General features: G+C 50.7%; 1 protein-coding gene across 1 annotated transcript in view; it reads right to left on the bottom strand.

Moving 5' to 3' along the window:
* SHCBP1L (SHC binding and spindle associated 1 like) overlaps positions 1 to 27,296 on the bottom strand; it is a 1,202,144-nt gene that overhangs the window by 629,895 nt on the left and 544,953 nt on the right. The gene's annotated exons all lie outside the window — the stretch shown is intronic.

Below are 27,296 nucleotides of genomic sequence, written 5' to 3'. Positions count from 1 at the left end.
GAGGTTGGCCGTGGCAAAATTAGATAATACTAATACTCTTATTTTGTGATGTGTGGTCAAGCAGTAGGCTTATCAGAGGGTAGTGTTAAGCATTTGTTGTACACACACAGGCAATAAATGAGAACACAAACTCAAAAACTTAACTCCAGGCCAATAGGTTTTTATACAGAAAAATAATATTTTCTTAATTTATTTTAGAACCACTAGATTCAGAATTTAGGAAAGTACATAAATTGTAAGGTACTTCACACAGGTAAGTATGGAACTTTGAATTAAAACAGTAATATACACAGTTTTGGCAAAGATGGCAATAAGCTATTTTAAAAGTGGACGGTGCAAAAATCAACAGTTCCTGAGGGAGATAAGTAATAGTTAGTTTCTCAGGTAAGTAAAGCACTTACAAGTTCAGTCTCCTGGGCATAGGCAGCCCACCGTTGGGGGTTCAAGTCAACCCCAAACACCCAGTACCATCAACACAGGGCCGGTAAGGTGCAGAGGTCAAAGTAGGGCCCAAATAATATAGGCGCCTATGGAGAACAGGGGTGCTCTGGTTCCAGTCTGCCAGCAGGTAAGTACCTGCGTCCTCGGGGAGCACACCAGGGGGGTTTTGTAGAGCACTTGGGGGGGTTGTGCAGCCTAAACAGGCACACAAAATACACCCTCAGAGCACAGGTGCGGCCAGGTGCAGTGTGTGAACAAGGTGTCTGGTTTTGTATTGAAATCAATGGAGGGACCCGGGGGTCACTCTGGTGATGCAGGCAGGGCACAGGGGGGCTTCTCTGGCCAGCCACCGACTGGGCTAGGATGAGGGCCGCCTGCTGGTCACTCCTGCACCAGTGGTTGGTTCTTCTCGGTCAGGGGGGGGGAGGGGCAGTGCTTCTTCCAGGCGTCGGGTTTCTTTGTTACCGGTCAGTTGCGGTCAGGGGGAGCCTCTGGATCCTCTCTGCAGGCGTTGCTGTGGGGGTGTAAGGAGGTCGACTCAGGGTGTCCACTTCGTTGGAGTCGCCTGGGGGTCCTCTCTGCGGTGCTGGTTTTTCTGAACGCGAGCTGGGGGCGTCGGGTGCAGAGTGTGGAGACCCACACTTCTGGAATGAGGCTGGAGTTTCTCTACAGATGGTTTCTTTGTAGCAGTTTTGGATAGAGCCGCTGCCCTCTGGAGCTTCTTGGTCCTTTAGGTGCAGGTCAGTCCTCTGAGTCCTCAGAGGTCGCTGGTCCCGCTGGATGCGTCGCTGTGCAGGTTCTCTGAGTCTGGAGACAGCCCAGTAAGGCTGGGGCTAAGTCAGTTGTCATCTCCGTCGTCTCTGCGGGGCTTTCGGCTCAGCAGTCCTTTTTCTTTCTTCAGGTTGCAGGAATATGATTTCCTGGGTTCAGGGTCACCCCTAAATACAAAATTTAGGGGTGTGTTTAGGTCTGGGGGCAGTAGCCAATGGCTACTGTCCTGGAGGGTGGCTACACCTTCTTTGTGCCTCCTCCCTGTGGGGAGGGAGGAACATCCCTGTAGGAGGCTGGACTGGCTTGTAGTGGGTACCAAGGGGTACTTACACCTTGCACCAGGCCCAGGTATCCCTTATTAGTGTAGAGGGGTGTCTAGCAGCTTAGGCTGATAGAAAACGGTAGCTTAGCAGAGCAGCTTAGGCTGAACTAGGAGACAATTGAAGCTCCTACAGTACCACTAGTGTCATGCACAATATCATAAGAAAACACAATACACAGATATACTAAAAGAACGAGTTACTTACCTTCGGTAACGACTTTTCTGGTGGATACATTAGCTACCTGTGGATTCCTCACCTAATGAATACTCCCATGGCGCCAGCATTCGACGGAAATCTTCTTCCTAGTCTCTGCACGTCGACGAGGACGTCACTCTATCCCACGCGACGCCGTCTGACGTCATACAGGCAATAAGAGGTCCTCGACGACGTGCCGACGTCAGTACCAACATTTTTTACGTGCATGAGAACAACCACCCAATGCAATGAAAGAGCAAGGCAACATCCCATAACCTTGTAAAATACACAATATTGCAATGAATAGCTGTAAATTTAATATAACGAACAAATATATGCAAATCATGTATGTACACAAAGATATATACATATATATATATATATATATATATATATACAGATAATATACACACGTATCCATATATACAACGTCTATTGCAACCTTGAAGACCAAGAGGAGCGCACTCAAGGATTACTTGATAAGACCAGAAAGGCAACGGGGAGGCGGGTGGGACCGTGAGGAATCCACAGGTAGCTAATGTATCCACCAGAAAAGTCATTACCGAAGGTAAGTAACTCGTTCTTCTGATGGATACAACTACCTGTGGATTCCTCACCTAATGAATAGAGTCCCAAAGCAGTACCACGCCCGGTGGCGGGTGCCTAAATGGTCAAACCAAGAAATCCTGCAGCACTGACCGTGCAAAATGGCCGTCCCTTCTGACCTCAGAGTCCAAACAGTAATGTTTCGCAAAAGTGTGAAGGGACGACCAAGTTGCGGCCTTGCAGATGTCAACCACAGGAACACCCCTGGCCAAGGCCGAAGTGGCCGACTTAGCTCTGGTGGAATGAGCTCTAATGCCCTCAGGAGGGTCCTTCTTTGCCAAAGAGTAACAGATTTTAATGCAAAGAACCACCCACCTGGAGAGTGTTCTCTTGTGGACTGCCTTTCCTCTCCTCTTGCCCACGTACCCGATGAACAGCTGATCCTCCAGCCTGAAATCCTTTGTTCTATCAATAAAGAAGCTCAACGCCCTCTTTGGGTCCAGACGGTGCAGTCTTTCTTCCTCTTTAGAAGGATGAGGCGGAGGATAGAACGTGGACAAAGTAATTGTCTGAGCCAAATGGAAGGGTGAAACAACCTTCGGGAGGAAAGCAGCCTTGGTCCTCAACACCACCTTATCCCCATAAAAAGTTGTATAAGGGGGCTTTACCGATAAGGCCTGCAACTCACTCACTCTCCTTGCAGATGTTATCGCTACCAGGAAAACTGTTTTTATAACCAAATACCTTAAGGGGCAAGAATGCATAGGCTCAAAAGGGGACCCCATAAGGAAAGTCAGGACCAAGGACAAATCCCATTGCGGCATAACAAATGGTTTTGGAGGATATTTATTTAGAAGACCTTTCAAGAATCTGATAACAATAGGGGATTTAAATAACGATGGTTGGTCTGGAAGACAAATGAAGGCTGACAAGGCCGACAAATAACCCTTAATGGTAGCCACTGCACAACCTTTCAGCGCTAGAGAGAGAGCAAAAGACAAAACGTCCGATAGATGAGCATGTAAGGGATCAATCTGCCTCTCTCCACACCACGCAACAAATTTAGACCACCTATTAGCGTAGATAGATTTAGTGGAGTGTCGCCTGGCCGCTAATATAACATCCACTACATCAGACGGGAGAGAGAAGGAACTCAGGTTGCCCCGTTCAATCTCCAGGCATGTAGGTGCAGTCTCTGGAGGTTGGGGTGTAAAACCTGCCCCTGCGACTGCGAGAGGAGGTCTGCCCTGAAAGGGAGACGGAGCGGAGGGCACATTGAGAGTTGGAGAAGGTTGGAGTACCACACCCTCCTTGGCCAATCCGGAGCTATTAAGATGACTAGCGCCCGGTCTTGGCGAATCTTCCTCAATACTCGAGGAATCAAGGGTATGGGAGGAAACGCGTAAAGCAACTGGCCGCACCAGGTTATTTGAAACGCGTCCCCTAACGCTCCCTGCATCGGATACTGGAGGCTGCAGAATAACGGACAATGCGCGTTCTCCCGAGTGGCAAACAGATCTATCCGAGGAAACCCCCACATCTGGAAGATTAAACGGACTTGATCTGGATGGAGACGCCACTCGTGGTCGGCCGAGAATTGGCGACTGAGACTGTCCGCACGTACATTCAAGACCCCGGCCAGATGATTTGCTACCAAGCAAATCTGATGGTCCTTTGCCCAAGACCATAGTCGAAGAGCTTCTCTGCAGAGAAGGTACGACCCTACTGCTCCCTGTTTGTTTATGTACCACATCGTGGTAGTATTGTCCGTCAGGACCTGTACCGACTGACCACGAAGGGAAGGGAGGAAGGCCTTGAGAGCCAGACGTACAGCCCGTAACTCTAACAGATTGATATGAAACATCTGCTCCTCTGGAGACCAAAGGCCTTTGATCTCCAGATCCCCCAGATGAGCTCCCCACCCTAGAGTGGAAGCATCCGTTATGACCGTGGCCACTGGTGGCGACTGCGCGAACGGCTTTCCTTGTGAAAGATTGTTGCTCGCAATCCACCACTTCAAGTCCACAGCAGCATCTCTGGAGATCTTGACAGCACCTTCTAGATCTCCTTTGTGTTGAGACCACTGCCTTCAGAGGCACCACTGAAGAGCCCTCATGTGCCAGCGAGCATGCGTGACCAACAGAATGCAGGAGGCAAACAGACCGAGCAGACGAAGGACCTTGAGGACTGGAACTACCGCTCCATTTCGAAACATTGGAACCAATTCCTGAATATCTTGAATCCGCTGAGGCGGAGGAAAGGCTCGACTCAATGTTGTATCCAGTACTGCCCCTATGAACAGGAGGCGCTGAGAGGGCTCCAGGTGAGATTTGGGCTCGTTCACCGAAAAACCCAGGTCGAACAACAACTGAGTCGTTGACTGCAGATGATGCGACACATGCTCCGGCGACTTGGCTTTGATCAACCAGTCGTCCAAGTAAGGGAATACTGCTATCCCCTTCCGTCTGAGCTCTGCCGCAACCACCGACATCACCTTCGTGAAGACTCAAGGTGCTGAAGTAAGACCAAACGGAAGGACCGCAAACTGATAGTGCTGCGATCCCACCATAAACCGGAGATACTTCCTGTGTGACTTGAGTATCGGGATATGAAAGTAAGCATCCTGCAAGTCGACAGACACCATCCAATCTTCCTTGTTCAACGCCCAAAGCACCTGAGCTAGGGTCAGCATCTTGAACTTTTCCTGTTTGAGGAACCAATTCAAGATCCTCAGGTCCAGGATTGGTCTCAACCGACCATCCTTCTTGGGAATCAGGAAATACCTTGAGTAACAACCTCGACCCCTTTCCTGCTCTGGGACCAACTCTACCGCGCCCTTTGAAAGGAGGACTTGTACCTCCTGTTCTAGCAACAGGAGGTGTTCTTCTGAACAATAAGATGGGCGGGGCGGGATGAGGGGCGGGAACTCCCGAAAGGGAAGGGTGTAGCCTTTTCCCACAATACTGAGAACCCAAGTGTCCGTTGTAATAGTCTTCCACTTGCGGAGAAAATGCTGTAATCTTCCCCCTACAGGAGAGGAGTGAGTGGGAAATGGTGGAAGCCTAAGGCTGCTTTCCCTGCTGCACCCCTCCAGAGGACGAGGAAGAGGCAGAGTGCTGCTGAGAGGCTCCTCTGGTGCGGGCCCTCCCTCTCCCTCTAAAAGATCTATAGGGATGGGAAGAGGCAGGTTGCTGGAATCTCCCCCGAAAGGAAGAGGAGGAAGAGCCACGCCCAAATCCCCGAAACCTCCTGAAAATCCTGGAAGAGGCAGAGGAAGAAGGAGCTTGGAGTCCTAGCGATTTGGCTGTGGCCCTGCTCTCCTTAAAACGTTCCAAGGCCGAATCTGCCTTGGCGCCAAACAGCTTGTCCCCATCAAAAGGGAGATCCAATAGGGTTGACTGCACATCTGCAGAAAACCCCGAATTACGGAGCCAGGCCTGTCTCCTTGCCACCACAGTCGTGCCCATTGCTCTGGCCACCGAGTCGGTCGTATCCAGCCCAGCCTGAATAATCTGGGTCGCAGCAGCCTGGGCATCTAAAACAACATCCAAAAGACCCTGGGGAAGCTCCGTAAATGATGAGGAAATGTCCTCCATAAGAGCATGAACATATCTCCCCAGGATACAAGTTGCGTTGGTGGCCTTCAACGCCAGACTGCAGGACGAAAAGATTTTCTTGGACTGCGCATCCAGTTTCTTCGAGTCTCTGTCCCCAGGCACCGTCGGGAAAGAACCAGGCGCTGATTTGGATGAACAGGAGGCCTGCACCACCAAGCTCTCCGGTGTAGGGTGCCTAGAAAGAAAGCCAGGGTCAGTTGGTGCAGCTCGATACCTCCTGGCTACGGCTCTATGAACCGCTGGGGAAGATACTGGTCTCTTCCACACCTCTAGCACCGGATCCAGCAAAGCGTCATTAAAGGGCAATAGAGGCTCTGCCGCAGCTGAGGCCGGATGAAGCACCTCTGTCAGAAGGTTCTGTTTTGTCTCTGCCACCGGCAAAGGCAGGTCCAGAAAACTAGCTGCCTTCCGTACCACTGCGTGAAAGGAAGCAGCCTCCTCCGTGTATTCCCCTGGAGACGAAAGATCCCACTCAGGGGAAGTGTCCAGCCCACTGGCTGTATCTAGACCATGCAGTCCATCAACCGAGTCCTCTAGTTCTCCTTCTTCCAGGACTCGTTGGTACTCCTGCTCCTCTAATAAACGGAGAGCACGTCTCCTCGAATGAAGCCTCTGCTCGATACGCGGAGTCGACAATGCCTCCGCCGAAGCCGAAGATCGGCGCCGATCTTCAGAAGCCACCGACGCCGCGTCCGGCGCCACAGGTAACTTCGGCGCCGATGAAAGACCACTCGGAGCGGATGGACCCACCGGAGTCACAGGACGAAATCCCGACGTCGACGGGATGGAAATCTCCGGGGCCAATCCCTACGAAGCCACCGGAGCGGCCACCGGCGCCGACACCGGCGCCGAGCCCACGTTCCCAAAAGGGAGAAAGGGCATAAAGGGTGCAGGCCGTAGAGGCGCAGGATCACCCAATGAAAAGGCCAAAGGGCCAGCCGGAGCACCCCCTGGAGCCATCTGTTGGAAGATGGTATACATCGCATTTAGGAATGCGGTACTATCGGCTCCAGGGGTGGGAAAAGCCGGATACTGGGGTGCCTGTATCGAAGGCGACCCCGACGCCGGCCTCGACGTCTGCGACGCCGGGGACAACTCCAGAGGCTGCACCACTTCAATCACCGACGCCTGTCCAGGTGAAGTCGGTGACGCCGGAGAGGGCAACGGCGTCGATGGATGCGGCGTGACCGTGGGACTGACCTCCCAAGTCCTCCGGCGCCGATCCGAAGACCTGGAACGAGTCTCCTTGCTCGAATGGCGCCGTGATTCTCTACGGCGCCGGGAGTCTCGATGACGCTGATGCCTTGGCGAAGAAGACTTCTTATGATGTTTTTCTTTCTTCGACTTCGCCATAAACAACTTCCTTTCTCTGCGACATTATTACTGCAGCGAAGGACTACGCAGCAAAAAATACACTGTAACCACGAAAGTAACAGTTGCTCCCTCGAAGATAACCGTTTCGAATGCACGGAAAAAAGGGAACTGACGTTGGCACGTCGTCGAGGACCTCTTATTGCCTGTATGACGTCAGACGGCGTCGCGTGGGCTAGAGTGACGTCCTCGTCGACGTGCAGAGACTAGGAAGAAGATTTCCGTCGAATGCTGGCGCCATGGGAGTATTCATTAGGTGAGGAATCCACAGGTAGTTGTATCCATCAGAAATAAAGGTACTTTATTTTTATGACAATATGCCAAAGTATCTCAGTGAGTACCCTCAGTATGAGGATAGCAAATATACACAAGATATATGAACACAATACCAAAATATGCAGTAATGGTAATAGAAAACAGTGCAAACAATGTATAGTCACAATAGAATGCAATGGGAGCACATAGGGATAGGGGCAACACAAACCATATACTCTAGAAGTAGAACGCGAACCACGAATGGACCCCAAACCTATGTGACCTTGTAGAGGGTCGCTGGGACTGTAAGAAAACAGTGAGGGTTAGAAAAATAGCCCACCCCAAGACCCTGAAAAGTGGGTGCAAAGTGCACCTAAGTTCCCCAAAGAGCACAGAAGTCGTGATAGGGGAATTCTGCAAGAAAGACCAACACCAGCAATGCAACAACGATGGATTTCCAGACGAGAGTACCTGTGGAACAAGGGGACCAAGTCCAAAAGTCACGATCAAGTCGGGAGTGGGCAGATGCCCAGGAAATGCCAGCTGTGGGTGCAAAGAAGCTGCCACCGGATGGTAGAAGCTGTGGATTCTGCAAGAACGACAAGGGCTAGAAACTTCCCCTTTGGAGGATGGATGTCCCACGTCGTGAAGAGTCGTGCAGAAAGACCGCAAACAAGCCTTGCTAGCTGCAAGGGTCGCGGTTAGGGTTTTTGGATGCTGTTGTGGCCCAGGAGGGACCAGGATGTCGCCAATTGCGTGAGGAGACAGAGGGGGCGTCCAGCAAGACAAGGAGCCCTCTCAGAAGCAAGCAGCACCCGCAGAAGTGCCGGAACAGGCACTACGAAGTGGAGTGAACCGGAGCTCACCCAAAGTCACAAAGGAAGGTCCCACGACGCCGGAGGACAACTCAGGAGGTCGTGCACTGCAGGTTAGAGTGCCGGGGACCTAGGCTTGGCTGTGCACAAAGGAAATCCTGGAAGAGTGCACAGGAGCCGGAGCAGCTGCAAAACACGCGGTTCCCAGCAATGCAGTCTAGCGTGGGGAGGCAAGGACTTACCTCCACCAAACTTGGACTGAAGAGTCACTGGACTGTGGGAGTCACTTGGACAGAGTTGCTGAGTTCAAGGGACCTCGCTCTTTGTGCTGAGAGGAGACCCAGAGTACCGGTGATGCAGTTCTTTGGTGCCTGCGGTTGCAGGGGGACGATTCCGTCGACCCACAGGAGATTTCTTCGGAGCTTCTAGTGCAGAGAGGAGGCAAACTACCCCCACAGCATGCACCACCAGGAAAACAGTCGAGAAGGCGGCAGGATCAGCGTTACAAGGTCGCAGTATTCGTCTTTGCTACTTTGTTGCAGTTTTGCAGGCTTCCAGCGCGGTCAGCAGTCGATTCCGTGGCAGAAGGTGAAGAGAGAGATGCAGAGGAACTCTGATGAGCTCTTGCATTCGTTACCTAAAGAATTCCCCAAAGCAGAGACCCTAAATAGCCAGAAAAGGAGGTTTGGCTACTGAGGAGAGAGGATAGGCTAGCAACACCTGAAGGAGCCTATCAGAAGGAGTCTCTGACGTCACCTGCTGGCCCTGGCCACTCAGAGCAGTCCAGTGTGCCAGCAGCACCTCTGTTTCCAAGATGGCAGAGGTCTGGAGCACACTGGAGGAGCTCTGGGCACCTCCCAGGGGAGGTGCTGGTCAGGGGAGTGGTCACTCCCCTTTTCTTTGTCCAGTTTCGCGCCAGAGCAGGGCTGGGGGATCCCTGAACCGGTGTAGACTGGCTAATGCAGAGATGGGCACCATCTGTGCCCATCAAAGCATTTCCAGAGGCTGGGGAGGCTACTCCTCCCCAGCCCTAACACCTTTTTCCAAAGGGAGAGGGTGTAACACCCTCTCTCTGAGGAAGTCCTTTGTTCTGCCTTCCTGGGCCAAGCCTGGCTGGACCCCAGGAGGGCAGAAACCTGTCTGAGGGGTTGGCAGCAGCAGCAGCTGCAGTGAAACCCCAGGAAAGGCAGTTTGGCAGTACCCGGGTCTGTGCTAGAGACCCGGGGGATCATGGGATTGTCTCATTCCATGATCTTAGACATATTACATGGCCATGTTCGGAGTTACCATTGTGAAGCTATACATAGGTAGTGACCTATGTATAGTGCACGCGTGTAATGGTGTCCCCGCACGCACAAAGTCCGGGGAACTTGCCCTGAACAATGTGGGGGCACCTTGGCTAGTGCCAGGGTGCCCACACACTAAGTAACTCAGCACCCAACCTTTACCAGGTAAAGGTTAGACATATAGGTGACTTATAAGTTACTTAACTGCAGTGGTAAATGGCTGTGAAATAACGTGGACGTTATTTCACTCAGGCTGCAGTGGCAGGCCTGTGTAAGAATTGTCAGAGCTCCCTATGGGTGGCAAAAGAAATGCTGCAGCCCATAGGGATCTCCTGGAACCCCAATACCCTGGGTACCTCAGTACCATATACTAGGGAATTATAAGGGTGTTCCAGTATGCCAATATGAATTGGTGAAATTGGTCACTAGCCTGTTAGTGACAATTTGTACAGAGAGAGCATAACCACTGAGGTTCTGGTTAGCAGAGCCTCAGTGAGACAGTTAGGCATCACACAGGGAACACATACATATAGGCCACAAACTTATGATCACTGGGGTTCTGGCTAGCAGGGTCCCAGTGACACATAACAAACATACTGAAAACATAGGGTTTTCACTATGAGCATTGGGCCCTGGCTAGCAGGATCCCAGTGAAACAGTGAAAACACCCTGACATACACTCACAAACAGGCCAGAAGTGGGGGTAACAAGGCTAAAAGAGGCTACTTTCTCACAATCCCTAATCCTATTGGGGGAATCCTCCAAAAAAAGATGGAGGATTTCCAAAGGCAGGGGTCACCTCAGCTCGGCACACCTTAGGGGCTGTCCTGACTGGTGGGTGACTCCTCCTTGTTTTTCTCATTATCTCCTCCGGAATTGCTGCCAAAAGTGGGGGCTGTGTCCGGAGGGGCAGGCATCTCCACTAGCTGGAGTGCCCTGGGGCTTTGTAACACCAGGCTTGAGCCTTTGAGGGTCGCCACCAGGTGTTACAGTTCCTGCAGGGGGAGGTGTGAAGCACCTCCACCCAGTGCAGGCTTTGTTCCTGGCCAATGGTGACAAAGGCACTCACCCCATGTGGCCAGAAACCTGTCTGGATGTGGCAGGCTGGCAGAAACACTAGTAGTTAGACTGGTATACAAGGGGCATCTATAAGATGCCATCTGTGTGTATTTTTCAATAAATCCCACACTGGCATCAGTGTGGATTTATTGAGCTGAGACATTTGATTCGAAACTTCCCAGTATTCAGTGTAGCCATTTCGAACTGTGGAGTTCATGTTTGGCAAATCACAGACCATATACTCTTTATGGCTACCCTGCACTTACAATGTCTAAGGATGGGCTTAGACACTGTAGGGGAATAGTGCTTATGCAACTATGCCCTCACCTATGGTATAGTGCACCCTGCCTTAGGGCTGTAAGGCCTGCTAGAGGGGTGACTTACCTATGCCACAGGCAGTGGGTTGTGGGCATGGCACTCTGAGGGAAGTGCCATGTAGACTTGGTCATTTTCTCCCCACCAGCACACACAAGCTGTGAGGCAGTGTGCATGTGCTGAGTGAGAGGTCCCCAGGGTGGCATAATACATGCTGCAGCCCTTAGAGACCTTCCCTGGCCACGGGGCCCTTGGTACCAGGGGTAACATTTACAAGGGACTTATCTGTGTGCCAGGGCTGTGCCAATTGAGGAGACAAAGGTACAGTTTAGGGAAGGAACACTGGTGCTGGGGCCTGGTTAGCAAGGTCCCAGCACATTTTCAATCATAACTAGCATCAACAAAAGGCAAAACGTTAGGGGGTAACCATGCCATGAGAGGCATTTTCCTACACCTGGTTACCCCTTTCTGATTAGAATCTAGCAGTCAAACAGTATATGAGGGTAGCCCTAATGTTATCCTATGAAAGGAACAGGCTTCACAGTAGTGGAAACCAATTTAGGAGTTTTCCACTACCAGGACATATAAAACACACCTGTATATGTCCTGCCTTTTACTTACATAGCACCCTGCCTTATGGGTTAGCTAGGGCCTACCTTAGGGGAGACTTATACGTAGAAAAAGGGGAGTTTAAGGCTTGGCAAGTACTTTTAAATGCCAAGTCGAAGTGGCAGTGAAACTGCATCCACAGGCCTTGCAATGGCAGGCCTGAGACATGGTTAAGGGGCACCTTATGTGGGTGGCACAACCAGTGCTGCAGGCCCACTAGTAGCATTCAATCTACAGGCCTTGGGCACATGTAGTGCACTTTACTGGGGACTTACAAGTAAATCAAATATGCCAAATGGGTATGAACTAATGTTACCATGTTTAAGGGAGACTGCATATGTACTTCAGCACTGGTTAGCAGTGGTAAAGTGTGCGGAGTCCGAAAACTAGCAAAAACAGTGCCACAAAAGTGAAGGGAAGAAGGCAAAACATTGGAGGATGACCACCCTAAGGCTGTCATAGTCTAACACACAGGCTGAGAACAACCCTGGGATGTTCTTATAGCCCTGGGACAAATGGCAAAAACCCTTTAGTGAGCCAAATTAGAATTCACTCAGGTCCTGTCTTTCATGTGCTAAGTTCTGGCCGAAAAAACATTGCAAATATCCAAGATTGTTTTGTATTTTTTATATACTATGTTGTTAATTAGTGCTGTGCTGTGTTCACTTTGTATTGCATATGTGCGTGGATAGTTGTTTAAGTGTCTGTAATCTAAGACTATTCTATATGAATTGTCTGGTTTTGCATACACGAATAATGGGTTATTCATTGCAGAGACACAGGGCTCTATTACTCCCTGGTACTCAAGCTGAGTGTGGGTCTCTCTCACTGGAGATTTAGCCTAGTGTTTAACAAGATATTGGGACTGAGGTGTAGACCTGATAGGTATTACATGGTAGGGGGAATCCTTATCCCACCCTATGTGGCTGCGGTATAGCACAGGTGCCTGCACCAAAGCCCAGTCAACAGCGTAGGCTTCTTTTACCGCATTCGGAACAAGATCTGAGAAAGAAGGCAAAATGACATCTTCCCCATGTGGGATCTTGCGTACATACTCAGCTGGCCAGTCTTTTTCTGCCAATAGGATACAACAATTAAGTTCTTCCCAAAGAATTACAATAATAGTGCGCTCTATGTCTCCCTCAATTTGGTTATATAAGTCATAAACTGTCGGGTGGGAGAATGCGCCTGTCTGCAGTCTCAGCTACGAGAAAGCTGTTAGTTGCTGTTGCATCCAGATGATCTTTCAGACTCTGGCGACATATTGTGACTTCTGCGGGGATGTCCAGCAGGGTCACTGCTGACGTCTTGTTTCTCAGCAATGTTCTCAAGTTTGCTGGCATGTTTTATAGAAATTGCTGCCACCTTTTCTTTTTAAGTTGCTGTGGGGATTTGTCGTCTTTCTTGTTTGAAGACCGCTATAAGTCTTTCTTCTGTTTTACGTAGTCAGTACTTTGCTCTGGCCAGCCCACTCTCTCACTCCCTATAACCGGTGTATCCTGGAAGGAACAAGAGGGGCGTGAATCAATATACCTGTCGGGAATCTTTAAAGTTTCTCTATGTCAGAGATTAAATCTCCTTTTGGAGCTCTCTGAATGTCGAGAGTCTGCACTCTTCTGTCTTTATTTTGTTTTTGTTTATCCCTGCATTTTTAGAACTCTCTTGTGCTTGTTTAGTTCCGTCCTTAGGAGTAGTACTATGAATTTCAGGCTTCTTCGGCTTGACTCCTATCTATCCCGGCCTATACTAGTAAAGGTTTCAGAAATAATTTTCAGGTGTTGAAACTCTTGTTCCAACTGTGGAATCTCCCAGAGCTGCTGGCGTATAGCCATCACTACCGCTTCCCCTTTAATGTTAATGAGTATTATTGAGGAGACTGTGTTGAAGTTGTGCATCAGTTTCATCCCCAAATTTAGGGCTGGAGCAGCCCCATGCTCATTTTGACTTTGTTTTAACACTTTCGGTGAATTGCTAAGTGTTGCGGTACCATGCATGGCAGTATGAATTGCAGCAAAGACTGTATCCCCATGTGGTGCAGACGTCCACTGAGGTAACCAAGCACATTGTGAGAATTTTATGTTTATCTTGGGGTCCAGTATGGGGAAATACTGCTTCCAGCTGGTTAGTTTTTTGTGCTATCCAGAACAGAACCTTCTCACATTCCCTGGACTCTTTTCCCTTGATAGAATGTACTGTTTGTAGGTTAATCCCAGTAACTGACAATTGGTGACCAGCTGGTGCAGTCTGTGCTGGGGTGATATTTAAAGTCCGCATAGCGAATTGTACCAGTCGTATGTATAGTTGTACGACCTCTTTATAAAGTGTGTGTATTTCAGCTATTTGCGTTGCCTCTACAGTAGGATGTGGTGTGTACGTGACAAACATGGGCCACGTTGGTCGGTTATTACTTCAGGGACCTAATTTCAAGGGTTGTATTACATGTGGTGGGGCACCACTGAACCAATTTTGATGTTCTTGATAGGAAAGCTGTATCTCTAAATACCGGAAAGCTTGGTAAAGCTGTGGTACGTTCACTATTTTATATTAATGAAATGTATGTTTTCCATCATCTTCCTCTGGAATGGCGACCCAGGAATAGAATGTTTCTGTTTGGCAAGCTTCATGAGCTTCCACAATAAATATGACATCCATGCCGTGCTCTCTTAAGCCATAGGCTTCTAGATGTTGTTTTAAAGCATGCTTGACATTTTCTGAAATGTCTATGGTGTTAGTCATGTTGAATAATCAGTAGAGGAGAAACACCAAATGGGGAGTCTTCCTTTTAAGGTTACAAGCTTGAACCACCTAAAGCCTACTTAGGTGCTCTCTATTCAGCTGAGGAGGATTACCCCTAAACCAAGATATCTCCGTATAGTGGTACTTAGGGTACCTGCCGTGTGTGAGACAGAGATACTCAGGATATCTGTAAATGATTGCCAAAACACCATCGCTGGTGGCGCTACGTTGTAGTTGGACACTCGCTCCTGAGCAAGACTGCTGGTTTAGGGATGATAGCACTTTTATTTGTAGTCAATTGACTACCTACAACAAGTCCAACTGTCGTCCCAACCCTCCCAGCTCACCAGCAGTACCTCACCAAAACCCATAAAGCAAAGGTGATTTCTGGCAGCCTTACACATGGACTCTAAATAAGACCTCTCAGGGAAGTTAAAGTGGAAAGGAAGTTCCCCTTTTCTCTCCTTAGCAACAAGTCACACTCAAGCAATGAAAGAGATGCAGGAGGGTTTTAAAAATATTAATTGAAGACTGCAACCTGCAATAAAATGCATGAGCTGCAATGGTTGTATAATAATAAACAGGAAAAGAAGCAAGATTGTGAAGATGAGAGTTGTGAATATAACCCCCCCCCACCATTTTACAATAAACACGAGATATAAAATTCCTAGCGAAGAGAACCTAATCTGCACCTTAATGAGAGCTAGGTATGATAAACCTAATCTGTCAGTACCATTTCCATGAGAAAAGCCCCCTAACACTCGATACCTTGGTCAGACTCCGTGGTGACACAAAGCCGGAGTTCTGCAGCAAGGTGATGTGCACTGTAGATGGCATCTGGAAGGAACCCCTCTAACGACCTTATCCATGTGAGATGTATGTATAGAGGTCATGTAGGATCCCTGACGCAGGTATGTTCCTAAACAACCAATGAGGAGGCAGACTTGTGGAGGCAATTATATAAAAAAAACACAACAAGTGTACATTATGCTCATATCATCTGTAAGCGAGAAAGGGACATGATGACAATACCTTCGCACATCACTGATTATGACGCTGATAATGACACATTCTCAGAGCGGCACCGATAATGCAAATCAAAACATCTTTATAAACTATAAACATTGGCAGCCACCTTAGAAGAAGTAATAAAATAAAACAGAGCAAGCTAAGTAGGTTAAAAGTCACTAGGTGACGGGGCACAGGTCTGCAAGCCAAAAGGCTAAAATAAACTCCTGAGTCCCATTAAGAACTAAAATTGCTTCACCACACTACAGACTTTGGAGCCTGCTGAGTCCAACCTTTTACTCTCCTTATCTAGAGGAGAGCAAGATAATGCAGAGGTGGAATGGGCTTTCTTTCCAGTTAAAATAACTACAGAGTCGGTGGAGGATCCAAACGAAGAAATAATGACACTTCCTACAGAGGTCTATATTTCTTCTGAAGCCTGGATGGAGCAGGCTTGATGATGGCTTGTGTGAGGAACAAATCCATTGCTAGTGCAAGGAGATCTGGTACCAATGGAAGCAATAGACTTGCAGCTGTACGCTGATGTAGCATATAAAAAATTACAGACGTGGACGGTGTGGGGACTGACATCGGTATATTAAGCTCTGTAGCCCCACGGACTAGAACTTCTTGGAAGGTATTAATATCGTCCACCAGAGAGACACGAGGCGGCAGTGAGTCGGTTAAAGTAGGAGTATAGCCTCTCATGGAAGAGGTGGAATAATCAGAATGCTGTCTCCTGCAACTTGATCTTGTTCTATGACGAGGATCATGATGCTGGTTGTAGGAAGGTAGCCTCTTTCTAGCCTTGTTACCCCCAATTTTGGCCAGTTTGTGAGTATATGTCAGGGTGTTTATTACTGTTTCACTGGGATCCTGCTAGTCAGGACCCCAGTGCTCATAGTGGAAACCCTATTTGTCAGTGTGTGTGATATGTATCACTGGGACCCTGCTAGCCAGGGCCCCAGTGCTCATAGTTTGTGGCCTATATGTGTTCCCTGTGTGGTGCCTAACTGTCTCACTGAGGCTCTGCTAAGCAGAACCTCAGTGCTTATGCTCTCTCTGCTTTTAAAATTGTCACTGCAGGCTAGTGACCACTTTTAACAATTCTGATTGGCACACTGAAACACCCTTATAATTCTCTGGTGTATGGTACCTAGGTACCCAGGGTATTGGGGTTCTAGGAGATCCCTATGAGCTGCAGTATTTCTTTTGCCACCCATAGGGAGCCCAGACCAATATTACACAGGACTGCCACTGCAGTCTGAGTGAAATAACGTCCACGTTATTTCACAACCATTTTACACTGCACTTAAGTAACTTATAAGTCACCTATATGTCTAACCCTCACTTAGTGAAGGTTAGGTGCAAAGTTACTAAGTGTGAGGGCACCCTGGCACTAACCAAGGTGCCCTCACATTGTTCAGGGCAATTTTCTCGGAGTTTGTGAGTGCGGGGACACCATTACACGTGTACACTACTTATAGGTCAATATCTATATGTAGCTTCACAATGATAACTCCGAATATGGCCATGTAACATGCCTAAGATCATGGAATTGTCCCCCCATGCCAATTCTGGTATTGGGGTGCCAAACCCATGCATCCCCGGGGCTCCAGCATGGACCCCAGGTACTGCCAAACAAGCTCTCTGGGGTCTTCACTGCAGCTACCGCTGCTGCCAACCCACAGACAGGCTTCTGCCCTCCTGGGGTCTGGGCAGCCCAGTCCCAGGAAGGCAGAACAAAGGATTTCCACCCTCTACCTTAAGAAATAGGTGTTAAGGGCTGGGGAGGAGTAGCCTCCCCCAGCCTCTTGAAATGCTTTGAAGGGCACAGATGGTGCCCTCAGTGCATAAGCCAGTCTACACTGGTTCAGGGATCCCCCAGCCCCTGCTCTGGCGCGAAACTGGACAAAGGAAAGGGAAGTGACCACTCCCGTGTCCATCACCACCCCAGGGGTGGTGCCCAGAGATCCTCCAGTGTGTCCCAGACCACTGCCATCTTGATTGCAGAGGTGTGAGGGCACAATGGAGGCCTCTGAGTGGCCAGTGCCAGCAGGTGACGTCAGAGACCCCTCCTGATAGGTGCTCACCTGGTTAGGTGGCCAATCCTCCTCTGAGGGCTATTCAGGGTCTCTCCTGTAGGTTTCTCGTCAGATAACGAATGCAAGAGCTCACCAGAGTTGCTCTGCATCTCTCTCTTCAACTTCTGCCAAGGATCGACCGCTGACTGCTCCAGGATGCCTGCAAAACCGCAACAAAGTAGCAAGGCGACTACCAGCAACATTGTAGCAACTAATCCTGCCGGCTTTCTCGACTGTTTCCTGGTGGTGCATGCTCTGAGGGCTGTCTGCCTTCACCCCGCACTGGAAGCCAAGAAGTAATCTCCTGTGGGTCGACGGAATCTTCCCCCTGCTAATGCAGGCACCAAACATCTGCATCACCGGTCCTCTGGGTCTCCTCTCATCTTGACGAGCGTGGTCCCTGGAACACAGGAGCTGGATCCGAATGACCCAGACAGTCCAGTGGTCTTTCTGTCCAAATTTGGTGGAGGTAAGTCCTTGCCTCCTCACGCCAGACAGTAATCCTGTGTACGGCGTGATCTGTAGATGCTGGGGCTTCTGTGCACTTTTGCAAGGATTCCTTCATGCACAGCATAGCCCAGGTCCCCAGCACTCCGTCCTGCATTGCTCAACTCGCTGAGTTGACCACCGGCTTCGTGGGGCCCTCCTTTGTAGTGTTGAGACGACCGCCATGCTCAGTTCTCTTGAACCCCTGTTCAAGTGCTTCTGTAGATGCTGCCTGCTTCTGCGTGGGCTTTCTGTGCTGCTGAGAGCCCCCTCTGTCTCCTCCTCCAAGGGGCGACCTCCTGGTCCTTCCTGAGCCCGGCAGCACCCATTTTCTTCAACCGTGACTCTTGCAGCTAGCAAGGCTTGTTTGCGGTCGTTCCTGGCACCTTCCGTTGTTGCAGAATCTTCGGCTTCTTCCACCCAGAGGCAGCCCTTCTGCACCTTCATCCGGGGTTAAGTGGGCTCCTGCCCCCTGGACACTTGCGTGACTCTTGGACTTGGTCCCCTTCCTTTGCAGGTCCTCAGGTCCAGGAATCAGTCTTCAGTGCTTTGCAGTCAGTTGTTGCCTTTGCAGAATCCCCTATCACAACTTTCCTGTCTTTCTGGGGTAGTAGGGTAACTTTACTCCTACTTTTCAGGATCTTGGGGTGGGGTATCTTGGACACCCTTAGTGTTTTCTTACACTCCCAGCGACCCTCTACACACTACACTAGGCCTGGGGTACATTCGTGGTTCACATTCCACTTTTGGAGTATATGGTTTTTGTTGTCCCTGGGCCTATTGCATCCTATTGCATTCTATTGTGTTCTACAGTGGTTGCATTACTTTTCTAACTGTTTACATACCTGATTTTGGTTTGTGTGTATATTTTGTGTATTTTACTTACCTCCTAAGGGAGTATATCCTCTGAGATACTTTTGGCATATTGTCACTAAAATAAAGTACCTTTATTTTTAGTAACTCTGAGTATTGCGATTCCTATGATATAGTGCTATATGATATAAGTGGTATAGTAGGAGCTTTGCATGTCTCCTAGTTCAGCCTAAGCTGCTCTACTATAGCTACCTCTATAAGCTTAAGCTGCTAGAACACTACTAGTCTACTAATAAGGGATAACTGGGCCTGGCACAAGGTGTAAGTACCACAATGTACCCACTATAAGCCAGGCCAGCCTCCTACATACACTTATAATAAAAAAAGTCTTGGTATGGCCAGACAGGTAATGGGTAGGCGGGTGAGACTGAGAAATCCACAGGTAGCTAGTGTATCCACCAGAAAAAGTGTTACCAAAGGTCAGTAACTTGTTCTTCTGATGGATACAACTACCTGTGGATTCCTCACCTTATGAATAGAGTCCCAAAGCAGTACCGCACTCGGAGGTGGGTGCCTGATCGGTCACACCAAGAAGCCCTGCAACACAGAACGTGCAAAATGGCCGTCCCTCCTGACTTCCGAATCCAAGCAATAGTGCTTCACAAAATTATGGAGCGAAGCCCAAGTTCCTGCTTTACAAATATCTACTACAGTAACACCCGTAGCCAAAGCTGAAGTGGCAGACTTTTCCCTGGTAGAGTGAGCTCTAATACACTCAGGAGGAATCTTCTTTGCTAATGAATAACAGATCTTAATGCAAAGAATGACTTACCTGGATATGGTTCTTTTATGGACAGCTCTGCCTTTCATCTAGCCCACATATCCAACAAAGAGTTGGTCATCCAAACAAAAGTCCTTTGTACTATCAACATAGAAACTGAAAGCCCTTGTCGGGTCTAAGCGATGGAGTCTTTCTTCCTTTCGAAGGATGAGGAGGAGGATAAAAGGATGAAAGAGTAATAGACTGCCCCATATGAAATGGAGTGACAACCTTAGGAAGGAAAGCCGCCCTGGTTCTCAGAACCACTTTGTTAGCATAGAATGACGTAAAGGGATGTTTGACACAGAGACCCTGAAGCTCACTCACACGCCTAGCTGATGTAATAGCAACAAGGAAAATTGTCTTTAAGACCAACAACCTTAAAGAACAAGAATGCATAGGTTCAAACGGTGAACCAATTAAAAAAGTCAAAACCAGATTTAAATCCCACTGAGGCATGAGAAACGGAGTGGGAGGAAATTTATTGGTTAGGACTTTCAAGACCCTAACAACTATAGGCGATTTCAACAAGGAAGGTTGATCTGGAAGGCAAAGAATAGCTGAGAGTGCCTACAAATAGCCCTTGACATTCACAACTGTGCAACCCTTCTGTACTAAAGTAAAAGCAAACAACAGAACATCAGACAAATGGGCTTTCAAGGGATCAATTTCTTTCTCTCCACACCAAGCCACAAATTTCGTCCATCTGCCGGCATAAACAGTCCTAGTGGAGTGTCGCCTGGCCGATAAAATAACATCCACCACTTCTGGCGGGAGAGAAAAAAACTCAGATTGCCCAGTTCAATCTCCAGGCATGTAGGTGCAGGCTCTGGAGGTGGGGGTGTACAACCTGCCCCTGCGAGTGGAGATCTGCCCTGAGAGAGAGACGGAGCGGAGGGCACAGTGAGAGTTGGAGAAGGTCCGTGTACCAGTCCCTTCTCGCCCAGTCCGGAGATATTAAAATGACTTGAGCCTGATCATGGCGAATCTTCCTCAGAAACCAAAGAATCAAGGGTATGGGGGGAACGCATAAAGTAACTGGCCGCACCAGGACATCTGAAACGTGTCCCCCAACGCTCCTTGCACCGGATACTGGAGGCTGCAAAATGACGGGCAGTGCATGTTGTCCCGAGTGGCAAATTCGTCTATCCTCGGAAAACCCCACACCCTAAAGATGTGAAGAACCAGATCCGGATGGAGACGCCACTCGTGATCGGCCGAGAAATGCCGACTGAGACTGTCAGCAAGCACGTTGAGAACTCCGGCCAGATGGTTTGCTACTAAGCAAATCTGATGGTCCTGTGCCCAGGACCAGAGCCGCAGAGCCTCTCTGAAGAGAAGGTACGAGTCTACTCCTCCCTGCTTGTTGATGTACCACATTGTGGTAGTGTTGACCGTCAAGACTTGAACTGACTGACCGCGAAGGGATGGGAGGAAGGCCTTGACAGCCAGAGGTATCGCCCGCAATTCTAACAGATTGTTACGAAAAGTCTGATACCTCCTGTGAGACTTGAGAATGGGAATATGAAAGTAAGCATCCTGCAAGTCTCCCGACACCATCCAATCCTCTTTGTTCAACGCCAAAAGCACCAGCGCTAGAGTCAGCATCTTGAATTTTTCCTGTTTGGGGAACCAATTCAAAATTCTCAGATCCAAGATAGGTCTCAATTGACCATCCTTCTTGGGAATCAGGAAATATCTTAAATAGCATCCCTGACCCCTTTCCTGCTCTGGAACCAACTCCACTGTGCCTTTTGATAAAAGGACCTGAACCTCCTGCCGAAGTAACAGGAGATGATCTTCTGAACAAATCGAAGGACCGGGAGAGATGGGAGGAGGAAACTCCAGAAAGGGAAGGGCATACCCTTTCCCCACAATATTCACTACCCAGTAGTTCGGTGTGACTAACTCCCACTCGTGGAGAAAATGAAATACCATTCCCTCTACGGGAGAAGCATGACTGAAAATGGATGGAAAACTAAGGCTGCTTTCCTTGTTGCGCTCCCCCCAGAGGAAGAAGATGAGGCAGGGTGCTGCTTGGTGGCTCCTCGCGTTCTAACCCTCCCCCAGCCTCTAAAGGAGCTATAAGAAAGGTTTGCAGACTGTTGAGACCTGGATTGAGGCCTCTCACGAAAGGCAGCTCCAAGGCCAAACCCGCTAAACCTCCTAAGGGACCTGAAAGGAGTAGATGTGGAAGTCTGCAGTCCCAAAGACTTCGCTGTAGCTTTAGTGTCTTTAAAGAGCTCTAAGGCAGAGTACGCTTTGGCCCCAAACAACTTTTCTCCATCGAAAGGAAGGTCTAATAAAATTGTCTGGACATCCGATGAAAATCCAGAAGACCTCAGCCACACATGTCTCCTGTGGCAACTGAAGTACCCATCGCCCTGGTCACTGAGTCTATAGTATCCAGACCAGACTGGATGATCTACTTGGCAGCAGCTTGGGTGTCTAACAGGAGTTCATGGAATTGTCCCTTCATATCCTGCGGCACGTTAGGCACTACAGCTCTAGCTACGTCCATCAAGGCGTGCACATATCTACCCAACACAAAGGTAGCATTAACCGACTTCAGAGCCATACTGCAGGATGAAAAGTCTTCTTAGCTGTGTGCTCCATCCTCTTGGACTCCATGTCCGATGGAGTTACAGAAAAGGAGCCTGGAGCAGAGCGAGCCGAACACGAAGCCTGGGCTACCAAGCTCTCCGGAGTTGTATGTTGTGACAAAAATCCTAGATCACTCGGAGCAACTCAATCAATCAATCAATCAAAGGCATTTGTATAGCGCACTGCTCACCCGGAGGGTCTCAAGGCGCTGGGGGGGGGGGAACGCTACTGCTCGAACAGCCAGGTCTTGAGTTGCTTCCTGAAGGCGAGATGGTCTTGCGTTGTCCGGAGGTGGATGGGGAGGGAGTTCCATGTCTTGGCAGCCAGGTAGGAGAAGGATCTTCCTCCGGCGGTGGTTCTGCGGATGCGGGGGACGGTGGCGAGAGCGAGGCTGGCGGAGCGGAGCTGGCGGGTGGGCTTGTGGAAGGTCAGGCGGCTGTTGAGGAACTTGGGGCCCAGGTCGTGGAGGGCCTTGTGTGCATGGGTGAGGAGTCGGAACGTGATTCTTTTGTTGACGGGGAGCCAGTGCAGGTCTCTCAGGTGTTCGGAGATGTGGCTGTGTCGGGGGATGTCCAGGATGAGTCGTGCTGAGGCGTTCTGGATCCGTTGGAGTTTCTTCTGTAGTTTGGCAGCGGTGCCGGCGTAGAGGGCGTTCCCGTAGTCCAGCCGACTGGTGACGAGGGCCTGGGTGACCGTCTTCCTGGTCTCGGTGGGGATCCACCGGAAGATCTTTCGAAGCATGCGCAGGGTGTTGAAGCATGAAGATGAGACGGCGTTGACTTGTCTGGTCATCGAGAGGGAGGAGTCCAGGATGAAGCCTAGGTTGCGAGCGTGGTCCGTTGGCTTGGGGGTGGCTCCCAGGGCGGGGGGCCACCAGGAGTCGTCCCAGGCGGATGGTGATGATCCCAGGATGAGGACCTCCGTCTTGTCTGAGTTCAGTTTCAGGCGGCTGTTCTTCATCCATTCGGCGACGTCTTTCATCCCTTCGTGTAGGCTGGCTCTGGCAGCGTCCGGGTCGCTGGTGAGGGAGAGGATCAGCTGGGTGTCGTCGGCGTAGGTGATGATCTTGAGGTTGTGTTGACGTGCGATGGTTGCGAGGGGGCTCATATAGACGTTGAAGAGGGTGGGGCTGAGCGATGACCCTTGTGGAACTCCGCAGATGACTTCGGTGGTCGCTGACCGGAACGGTGGGAGGCGGACTCTCTGGGTTCTTCCGGCGAGGAATGAGGTGATCCACTCCAGGGCCTTCTCCTGGATGCCGGTGTTGTTCAGGCGCTGTACCAGGGTGCGGTGGCAGACAGTGTCGAACGCTGCGGAGAGGTCCAGGAGGATGAGGGCCGCAGTTTCCCCATTGTCCATTAGGGATCTGATGTCGTCTGTGGCTGCGATGAGGGCGGTCTCCGTGCTGTGGTTGGCTCGGAAGCCGGATTGCGAGTGGTCGAGGGATCCGTTGGTCTCGAGGAAGGCAGCTAGCTGTTTGTTGACGGTCTTCTCGATGACTTTGGCAGGAAACGGGAGGAGCGAGATGGGGCGGTAGTTCTTGAGGTCGGAGGGGTCTGCAGTTGGTTTCTTCAGCAGGGCACTGATCTCGGCGTGTTTCCAGCACTCCGGGAAGGTGGCGGTGTTGAAGGAGGCGTTGACGATGTCACGGAGGTGGGGTGCGATGATGTGGTCGGCCGTGTTGAAGATGTGGTGTGGGCAGGGGTCCGTAGGGGATCCGGAGTGGATGGTGTTCATTGTGCGTGTTGTGTCTTCGGTGCTGACTGGGGTCCAGGTGCGGAGGGTGGCGGTGGGGGGCATCGGTTCGGTGGTGGGGTTTGTGGTTGGTGGGCCGAAGCTGTTGTGAATGTTGGCGATCTTGTCGTGGAAGAAGGCTGCGAGGGAGTCGCAGAGGTCTTGCGAGGGAGTGATGTCATTGTTTCCGGCGTCGGGGTTGGAGAGCTCTTTGACGATGCTGAAGAGTTCCTTGCTGTTGTGGGTGTTGTTGTCCAGTCGTTCCTTGAAGGCTGTCTTCTTTGTGGCGCGGATCAGTTGGTGGTGTTTGCGGGTGGCGTGTTTGAGGGCCGTCATGTTGTCTGTGGTCTGGTTGGTGCGCCAGGTGTTCTCCAGGGAGCGGCAGTTCTTCTTGGAGGTGATGAGCTCGTCGGTGAACCAGGAGGCTTTCTTGCTGCTGCGTCTGCTGGGGGGGTTCTTCTTCAGTGGTGCGAGGGCATCTGCGCAGTTGGTGATCCACTGTGTGAGGTTGTTGGCGGCTTCGTTGGGGTCCGTTGAGCTGGTGGGGGGGTTCTGGCTGAGGAAGGTGGTGAGCTGGTCGCCGGTGATCTTGTTCCAGCTCCTGCGGGGGGTTTGTTGAGGGTGGTGGTGGGTCGTCGTTTTACTGAAGCTGAAGTGGACGCAGCTGTGGTCAGTCCACTGGAGATTGGTGGAGTGGCTGAAGGTGACATATTTGCTGGATGAGAAGACTGGGTCAAGCGTGTGGCCGGCGTGGTGGGTAGGGGTGGTTACCAGTTGCTTGAGTCCGAGGTTGGCCAGGTTGGCCAGTAGAGCAGTGGTGTTGCGGTCCTTGTCGTCCTCCAGGTGGAAGTTGAGGTCCCCCAGGAGGATGTAGTCGGTGGAATTGATGGCGTGGGGGCTGACGAAGTCTGTGATGTCTTCGCTGAACTGTGTGCGTGGTCCCGGTGGTCTGTAGATGAGGGTGCCCCTGAGCGTGGTCTTGGGGTTGGTGTGTATCTGGAAGTGGATGTGTTCGGCGGAGGGGAAGGTGTCATCGGAGTTGGTCGTGATGCGGATGGTGTTCTTGTGGATGATGGCGATGCCTCCTCCTGTCTGGTTGACGCGGTCCCTCCTGGTGATTTTGTAGCCTTCTGGGACGGCGATGGCGACGTCGGGTGCTGAGGAGGCGTTCATCCAGGTTTCCGTCAGGAAGGCGATGTCTGGTGCTGTCGAGTCGAGGAGGTTCCAGAGTTCGACGGCATGCCTGTGAACGGAGCGGGTGTTGAGCAGGATGCACATCAGGTGTTTGTTGCCGGGGCTCGGTTTAGTAGGTGCAGTGTTGGGTCGTAGGCTGGTGAAGCGGCAGGTCAGGCAGGTGAAGGGTCCGTGAGTGCGTCTCGGGGTGGCTCGGTAGCAGGCGGTGTTTCGGCCGGCGTTGAGTGCGTGGAGGGTTCTGGCATCGTAGCTGTGCAGGGTGTGCTGGCGAGGGCGAGGACCAGGGGGTCTGGCGCTGGGCGCGGTCCAGGCGCGGACGGGCGCAGACGGGCTTACCTTTGGCGCACCTTCGGCGCTCAGTCGGTGCTCCCGCTGCACGCGTCCGCTGCGCGGTCGCTCTGGGGGCGTCATAAGTAAGGAGCCGGGAGGGAGGAGCAGCTGGGTGGCGGGAGCGGTCCGGCGAATGGAATCACGGGGGGCGGGGCCGCAGGGAGGCAGCGGCGGGAAATCCCAGGAGCAGCGAGCGAAGGAATCTGCAGGCAGGAGGCGGCAAAGGCAGGCAGGAGCGGCAGCAGTGAGTGGGGCGACCAAGCAACAGCAACTCTGTATCTTCGCGTAACAGTTCTGGACACAGCTGGTGATGTAACAGGCTTTCTCCAGATCTCTAAGATAGGCTCCGTCAGATCATCATTGAATGGGAGCAAGGGCTCCGCTGAAGAAGAAGGATGTAATACTTCAGTCAAAATGTTAGTTTTCACCTCAGCAGCTGGCAATGGAAGGTCCAAAAATTCTGCAGCCTTCTTGATAACAGAGTGAAAGGAAGCCACCTCTTCAGTAAACTCCCCTGGAGATTAAAGATCCTACTCAGGGAAAGGGTCCAGCCCACTAGCTGAGTCTAGGCCCTGAAATTCTCCCAAGGGCTCAACAATCTCTCCTTCATCCATCAATTGTCTCTGGTACTCTTGCTCTTCCAAGAGCCTCAACGCTCTCCTCCACGATCTCAACCTGGCCTCCAATCTAGGCATCTACATGGAGTTTGCCGACGTCGACGACGCCGGTTTCAAAAGCGATGGACGCAGACCGGGAGAAGAAGGCGATGCACTCCGTTCTGACCGAGATCCGGAGCTGACTCCATTGGCACCGATGGCATATGAGGCGCTGTCATCGGCATCATCTGTCCAAGAGGTGATGTCATAGGCGCCGGCGGCCTATGAGGCGACGTCATTGTTGCTGGAGGCCTATGAGGCGATGTCATTGGCGCCAAACCGGCATCCTCAGCCCGATAAAAGGGCACGAACTGCGCCAACTTGTATGAAGCCGGAGAGCCCAAGGAGAATGCCAAGGGACCCGTGGGACCAGCTGGTGCACGAGCAGGGGCCATAGCCTTATTAAAGATAGAGAACATGGCATTAAAAAATGCTGCCGGATCCGCTCCCGGAGTCGGGAAAGCAGGAAACCTTGGATTTTCATGAGATGCCTAGGCCGGATCCAGAACCTGTGGCAGAGACTCTTGAGCCCCAGGTGAAAGCTGAGGACCAACTGGAGACTCAACCACCTCAATGAGCGATGGCGCCGATGAAGCCTGAGGACTTTGAGGCTGGGAGATACAGTGGGACTAAGCTCCCACGTCGTACGATGCCATCTGGATGGAGACCGAGATCGACCACTAGAAGAACGATGCCGAGAGTCGTGTCGGCTCCTCTTCTTATGAGACTTATGGGATGACGAGTCTCTAGTCTTAGACCTCCGTTGTCTTCTCTGCTCCTTCTTTGCCTTTGCTAAAAAGAGTTCAGCCTCTCTTTCCTTCAGCGCCTCCAAATTCATCCTTTGGCAGGACACGCACTCCCCTACATCGTGGTTCGACCTAAGACACCATAAGCAGTCGTTGTGAGGGTCCGTGACAGACGTACAACCCCGTATTATTGCCATGATGACGTCAGATGGCGTTGCATGCGGAGCCGTGCAATTGTGACATCTTCGTCGACGTGGAGAGCTGGGAAGAAAATTGTCTGTCAAAATTCACAAGGTAAGGAATGCACAGGTAGTTGTAGCCATCAGAAATAACATGCATGAAGCTATAATTAAAATGGCTAGACAACTTGCAATTGCTTTACCACTTTGTTACTGGTGCTTTTCACAAGAACAGTGTACTCCAATACTTAGAGCTATATACAATTATATCTAGCAATCGTTTTTTCACTTTCAAAAAGTCCT

Source organism: Pleurodeles waltl, chromosome 4_2 (genome assembly GCF_031143425.1).
Source record: "Pleurodeles waltl isolate 20211129_DDA chromosome 4_2, aPleWal1.hap1.20221129, whole genome shotgun sequence".
Classification (NCBI taxonomy): Eukaryota; Metazoa; Chordata; class Amphibia; order Caudata; family Salamandridae; genus Pleurodeles; species Pleurodeles waltl.
This window is presented reverse-complemented; position numbering and strand designations above follow the sequence as displayed.